General features: G+C 37.8%; 1 pseudogene; it reads right to left on the bottom strand.

Moving 5' to 3' along the window:
• Positions 1-1,638: 1,638 nt before the first annotated feature.
• Positions 1,639-6,446, bottom strand: LOC114317022 (dirigent protein 20 pseudogene; annotated as a pseudogene).
• Positions 6,447-6,879: the final 433 nt, after the last annotated feature.

Genomic DNA, 6,879 nt, shown 5'->3' with positions numbered 1-6,879 from the left:
CTAGTCAAGGCAGGAACCATGACAAAACAAGTGAAATTCTGGGTATTGAAAGTCCCTTCCTCTTACAACATAATATTGGGAAGGACATGGTTGCACGCCATACGATCGGTAGCTTCAACCTACCATCAAGTATTGCGGTTCCCTAACGAAGCCGGGGTAGTTGAAGAGGTCTTTGGAGACCAAATTATGTCCAAACAATGCTTCGTCACAGCAAATGGCAGCCGCGCTGCCAAAGGATATGTACAGCTGGTGGAAGAACTCGAGAGCAAGGAGTTGTTCACAGATATTGGCAAGGCAGCTGAATAAAAGGCAATTTAAGATTGGAGATTGGGTGCTGCGCAAAGTAATGGGAAACACTTTGGCACCCAGAGATGGCAAGACTAGGGCCCAAATGGGAAGGGCCATACGAAGTGGTTGATTAGCAGGAAAAGGGGCATACCACTTGGAAGATGGAGATAGCAAGGTCATCCCCAAGCCGTGGAACATTGCCAATCTCAAGTTATTTTATTTTTAGTTTCCTATAGAGTACTTGTAATTTTTCTTTTCCTCAATAAAACAAGTAGTTTCTTTTTCAGCATAGATTGTTTTCTTTTGTAAAAGTTGTTTTAGCGAGTTAGGGGCATTAAAAGCAGAGTTGGCAGGTTTGACCAACAAGTCTTTGCCCGACTTAGGGGGCAACCAAGAAGTTTGGTAGGAATAACCAAACGCTTAGCTCTATGTTGGCTGGAATAACCAACATTTAGCTCTCCTAAGCCGAGATAAGGATATCTAGGCTGCAGGAAGTTGGCAGGTTTGAACAACAAGTCTTTGCCCGACTTAGGGGGCAACCAAGAAGTTTGGCAGGAATAACCAAACGCTTAGCTCTATGTTGGCCGGAATAACTAACATTTAGCTCTCCTAAGCCAAGATAAGGATATCTAGGCTGCAGGAAGTTGGCAGGTTTGACCAACAAGTCTTTGCCCGACTTGGGAGGCAATCAAGAAGTTTGGCAGGAATAACCAAACACTTAGCTCTATGTTGGTCGGAATAACCAACATTTAGCTCTCCTAAGCCGAGATAAGAATATCTAGGCTGCAGGAAGTTGGCAGGTTTGACCAACAAGTCTTTGCCTGACTGGGGGGCAATCAAAAAGTTTGGCCGGAATAACCAAACACTTCACTCAAGGTTGGCCGGAATAGCCAACTTTGAGCTCTTTTCAGCCGAGATCAGAATCTAGGCTGAAAAGGTTGGCTGGAAAAACCAACATTCATTGTTCTTCAGTCGAGATAAGGATCTAGGCTGAAAAGGTTGGCTGAAAAAATCAACTTTTAGTCCGCTTCAGCCGAGATAAAGATCTAGGCTGAAGAGTAGTTGGTTGGAATAACCAACTTTTGGCACTCTTCAGCCGAGATAAGGATTTAGGCTAAAGAGTGGTTGGCAGGGATAAGTAGATTGCAAGGTTTAGATCGAGATTGGTATCTCGGAAAGAAATTGTTATACTTCATACAAGTTATAGTTGAATAATGGATGTATGTATAAACCGAACAGAAAGATAAGAAAATTGAAGATTTCATTCCAAAAGTGCATTACAAAAGGAGGGGCCATAGCCCGGTCACAAAAGCTTCCAAAGTTAGCATCCAAAGAAAAGAAAGTACATGGTCATGCAAAGAGGTCATCTAAATTGGCGTCCAATTCAACCCTAGCTTCACCTAAACGTAGCTCGATTATGGCAAGCACAGTTTGGTTGAGCTCAGTCGAAGGCACCGCATCAGACACAACAGGAAAATGTGGGATGGAGACCACTGGAGTTGAAGAGATGGACTGGCGACCGAGCTGGGCGTTGTTATCAGGCTCTTCGGATGCATCATCTTCCTCCTCAACTTGAAGAAATTTTTGCTGAATGGCATTTGCATAATCCACCATGGAGCTCGGTATAAAATATGGAGGAGGGTTTAGGAAGACCTCCGTCTCTTGGCTATGACTGAGTTGCGCCACAGTTGCTTTCCACCCACACTTGAAGAAGAGGTGTCTGGCAGCCTCACATTGCAAGATATAGTATCATGGTTAAGCGTGCAAAGGTGTGCCTGGCCAACCTAGTCAGTGTGCAAAGTGAAAAGGAAAAATATTAAGCACAGATCGTTAGACTGTGCTAAAAGAAACAAAGGTGAAATAAATAGAGTCCTCGCTCGGCTAAATGGAATGAGGGATTCGTAGCCTGGTTGAAGCTTATGGTGCGGCATTCTTAGTTTGGTTTTGACTAAGTTAGGGAGTTGGTTTCGCCCCAAGTTATTGCTCGGTTGAAGGGTTGAAGTTTTTAGCTCGGCTGTTAACAGGTAATCCCAAATCATGCTACGCAGATGGAATTAAGGGGCAATTGAGAGGGTAATTTGTGTAGCCAAATTGGGCCGAGCTAGGTTGGAGTGGCGGTCAAAGATGTTTTTAAGACCTAGCTATGGGACCTAATTACGGGACCTAGCTACGGGACCTAGCTATAGGACCTAGTTGCAAAACCAAGCTGTTGGACGTAGCTACAGGACCTAGCTACGAGACCGAGCTGCAAGACCTAGCTACGAGACCAAGTTATTGGACCTGGCTACGCGGCCTAGCTATGAGACCTAGCCACGGGACCTAGCTACGAGACTTAGCTACTTCCTAGTGGCGGTCAACGTTATGGCTGAGCTACCAAGAAAGGTAGTCAAACGGAGAGAAGAGCCGAAGTAACTTGGTTGACCGCAATATTAGCCGAGGTAAAGGTGTCAGTCGAGGTAAAGGTGTCAACCGCGGTAAAAAGAGCTTAGCAAGTGGATCGCAAGTGTTAGCTCGGTCCAGAGGAGCCTTGCAGTTAGTCCGGTCTGAAAGAGCTTGGTGGTTAGCTCGGTCACCACGGTCGGCGCGGCAACATTTAGCCCAGTCATACCATATTGAGCCAAAGTATGTTGAGCCTTCCTCAGAACCATGCTATGGGTTAGTTCGGTCCTAGCTCAGTATGGTTAGCATGATCTCAACAGCCTGGTTGGAGTATGTCGAACCGAGGTACACGCAGTGAAAGGAAGAACCGAGCTAGGTGGAGCTCGGTCTAGTCTGCGGCTTTAGCATGGCCATGTTAGCCGGGTCGTATTGACATCCGACCTAGGTAAAACCATCTCACTTGGTTTAAATAGTGAGGGGGGTGTTGAAAGATAAGCATTATCTTTCAGGAATGTGATTCCTAGGAGGACTCTACATGAAGGAGTAAGAGTCCTATTAGGATTATGCCACGCGGAATCTATAAAAGCTCATAACATCACCTATGGAGAGGTAACACAACTTTGATTCCTGAATACACAGAGCTTTTTGTCTATTTGTTTATTTTGCTGACTTAGGCATCGGAGAGGTATCCGGCACACACCCGCCGGCTAGCTCACATTTGTGTTTTCAGGGAGTAAAGCGACATCGTACGGAGGAGCGCAGACTTGATCAACAGGATTATACGATAAGGTTTATTTCTTTCCCGTACAAATAATAATGATGAAAAATAGGCTCAATATTTATCGTCCTCCTCCTTTTTTGCCATCCTCCTTCGCTGGTACCAAACTTCCTAATTGTGTTCCATATATGCACGTGAGCAAAGTAAAAGTTTTTCAAAAGTAATTTAAATTTTTTAATTTGTTTTATTTTGGTGTACTTCAAAAGGATAATTTGGGAAAAAAATAGGGTGTACTAAGAATAAATTATAATCCTAAATAATTTAATAAGGTGCATTGAAAAATTAGATTCACTTAAACATTTTTTGGGTGTAAATAGAATCCCTATCAAAGTGTTTCATGATGACCATTAATCAATTGGAATAATAAAAACGTAATTTATATTTTGTATTAATTTGGTTTGATTTTTATAGTTTTAATTATATTATTTTTTTATGACTTTTTGTGTTGATTTATTTTTATCCTTTTTTTTAATAATTCGGTATTTAGTTAACTCAATCGATTAATTTAGAAGATCAATTCCACTGTCCATTAATAGGAAACCCAATTAAAGAAGGGTCATAGCCCAATATGGATTGGCCTCAATAAATTATTTGCACCCAAGAGGTTTCAAATATTTAAAAAACAAAAAACAAAAAAGACTTTTAAATTTTACTCAATGAGATGAACCAAAAACTTAATTTAAAAAAATGAAAAAAAAAGTGCACAAAAGATATTTTGTGCTTGTTTCGGGTTTCTAAATTTTTTAGAGTTTTTTTTTTTTAAAAAATAATAATAAATTTACGGATTCAAAACTTAAAAAGATTTTTTTTTTAAATATTAATAAAAAATGTGATTTATTTTAAATTTTCAAAACTGCATATTCTTATTTAGTGGTTGTGTAACATTACTTTATCATATAAGGTTGCAAGTTCAACCTTCATAGAGACGAGCTTGAATTATTTATGATGTTTATTCCATCTTGTTTAATGTAATATTTAGGCTTTGTTTGGTATGAACTATTTTGGTTAAATTAGTTAATAAAGACAAAATATATTAATTTAGTAAATAAAATAAAATGTCACATTTAATTCATAATCAATTAATTTTTCTTTTATAACCATCAAATTAACTACAAAAAAAGTCAAAATTTATCTCATACACAACTTTTTTAATCAAACAAAAAAAATAAAACTAAATTAGCTCATCTCAAATGATGACTTCTAATATTTATAATTACCCTTCTATCAATTTAGGTGAGCAAATTTACATTTCCTACAATCTCTTCGTCTCTCTTTATACTATATCTAAAGGGGTGTTTGATAATATGATTCAGCATTTAAAACTGAATTGATTAAGTGATAATCAATTAAGTCCGCTTGATAACCATAATTGAAATCACTTAAAATTTGAAGTGTCTCTTAAAATGTATGTTAAAACTTAAGAAAATTTTAAATCATATAAAATTTACTTAATTCTAACTGAATTTATAAATGTTAAACATAAATATCGATATACACTATTATAAACTCACCACCACCACCACTACCACCACCACCACCACAACAACAACAACCATCATGCCACAGCCACTATTATTTTAATATTACTATCATCGCTACCACCATCACCACAATTTAAAAATAATAAATTTCAAATTTTATCTTACACACATCAAACAACTTATTTTGGAAAATTATTAAATATTTCCAGAATATCACGTGTTTATACTCCCTAATCAATCATCATTCAATATATTCCATCATGTTCCCCAATCACACAACACAATACCCTACATATTTACCTTCTCTGCCAATCATAATACTATGGAATGCCACGTGTTCATATTCCAGGATTACTATATAATTATCCACTTATTTTTAAGGGTTGTTTGGGGTGTCCTAAATAAGTGCACTTTTTTGTCTTTTTAGACTAAAAAGTTGAGGTTGAAAATATGAGTGTTTGGGTTAACTTTTTGACTTTTTATGGAAAAATGTGTATTAAAAAATTGTATAAATTAATGTGTATGGTAAAATTAGTATTGGGAGTTGTGCACTCGTAATTGTTAACTTTTGATGAATAGTGACAACTTTTTAACTTTTTGACTTTTTTGAAACTTCCCAAACTTGGCCTTAGTTTATCACTTAAATTTTTATCAAACAGCTTTTCAACTTCAAAAATTTAGCATTCAGTTTTATCAAAAACCATCTAAGTTATGTCTTGAAATTATTACTTTAAAATATGTTTAGATCATAAATTTAAAAAGAAAGGGAAAAAAAATTAACTTATAAATATGTTGAAAGAAAAGACTGTGAAATTTGAGGTCATATTGGCCCCTTTTGGGAAGTGGACTATAATTCACTTCCCAGATTATAACCCACTTCCCCTCCCACAAAAAAGCTGCTTATAAGCAATTTTTAACCAAAAAACTGATTATAACCATCTTCCCAAAATAGCCCATTATTGTAGTCACAAATAATAATAAAAAAAAACCCAATAATGCATTACATAAACATTATACTCAACAGTGGCGTCTCCATTCTGGATATACAACTTATGAGTCTTGGCTTTAACATATCCCCTCGCAAATCCGAAAATACCGCTCCCTCCGATCACCGGAATCTCCCTCACTAGAGCATAGACGGAGTTCTAACCAAGCACAGTGCTGGTGCTTCCATTGTATTTGGCCTCACTCGATGCAAAATTCATCACCATCAACAATCCTAAATCTTGTTGCGACGCCGAAGCATAAAACCCCTGAGCCCTACCCACCATTTTCCATGATCTCATTTTGGGACCAAATGTTAATGGGTTGTCGATCATTCTAATTAATCCAAAAAATGTGGCGGAGGTGTTCGACGCCGGTGGAACTACTTGCATGGCAGTGGGGTTGCTGCCACTAACAATGTCGTGCCAGAAGAATCGGAAGTGACTTAGTTTCTCTTTTTTTTTTAGACCCATTAACTTATTATGATCTATCCTCCTCACGAATCCATGTTCATATTCTTCTTCTCTGGCGGCCATGGAGGACGGAGATGTGATGGCTAAGAAAAAGAAGATAAGAACAAAGATGGTGAGCAACTGAAAAACTAGACCAAGACTGACTGGCCATTTCAAAAGCTTATTGATGGCGGAACACAAAACAACCAAAAGTCCATGTAAGTACATACCAGTGGAGCAGTGATGATACGAGTCCGAATCATCGGCCGCTGTTTTCTGCGGCGGTTCCTACAGTGAGTCAAAACAACGACGTTTTGTGTATTTTTTTTTTTTTGGAAAATTTTTTGATCTCCCCTGTGATATCCTTGTTCTGTAATATGTTAATTGGTTCTTAACATGAATGTGATTATGTGTTTCATATGATTTTGTGTGCCATTATGTGAAAATATGTGGTTTTGAATTTCTATCTATTCACCGCATGAATATCTGTTTGATTATCTGCTTTGGAAATTAAATT

This window comes from Camellia sinensis, chromosome 12 (assembly GCF_055761805.1).
Source record: "Camellia sinensis isolate YWXY chromosome 12, ASM5576180v1, whole genome shotgun sequence".
NCBI classification, from domain to species: Eukaryota; Viridiplantae; Streptophyta; class Magnoliopsida; order Ericales; family Theaceae; genus Camellia; species Camellia sinensis.
This window is presented reverse-complemented; position numbering and strand designations above follow the sequence as displayed.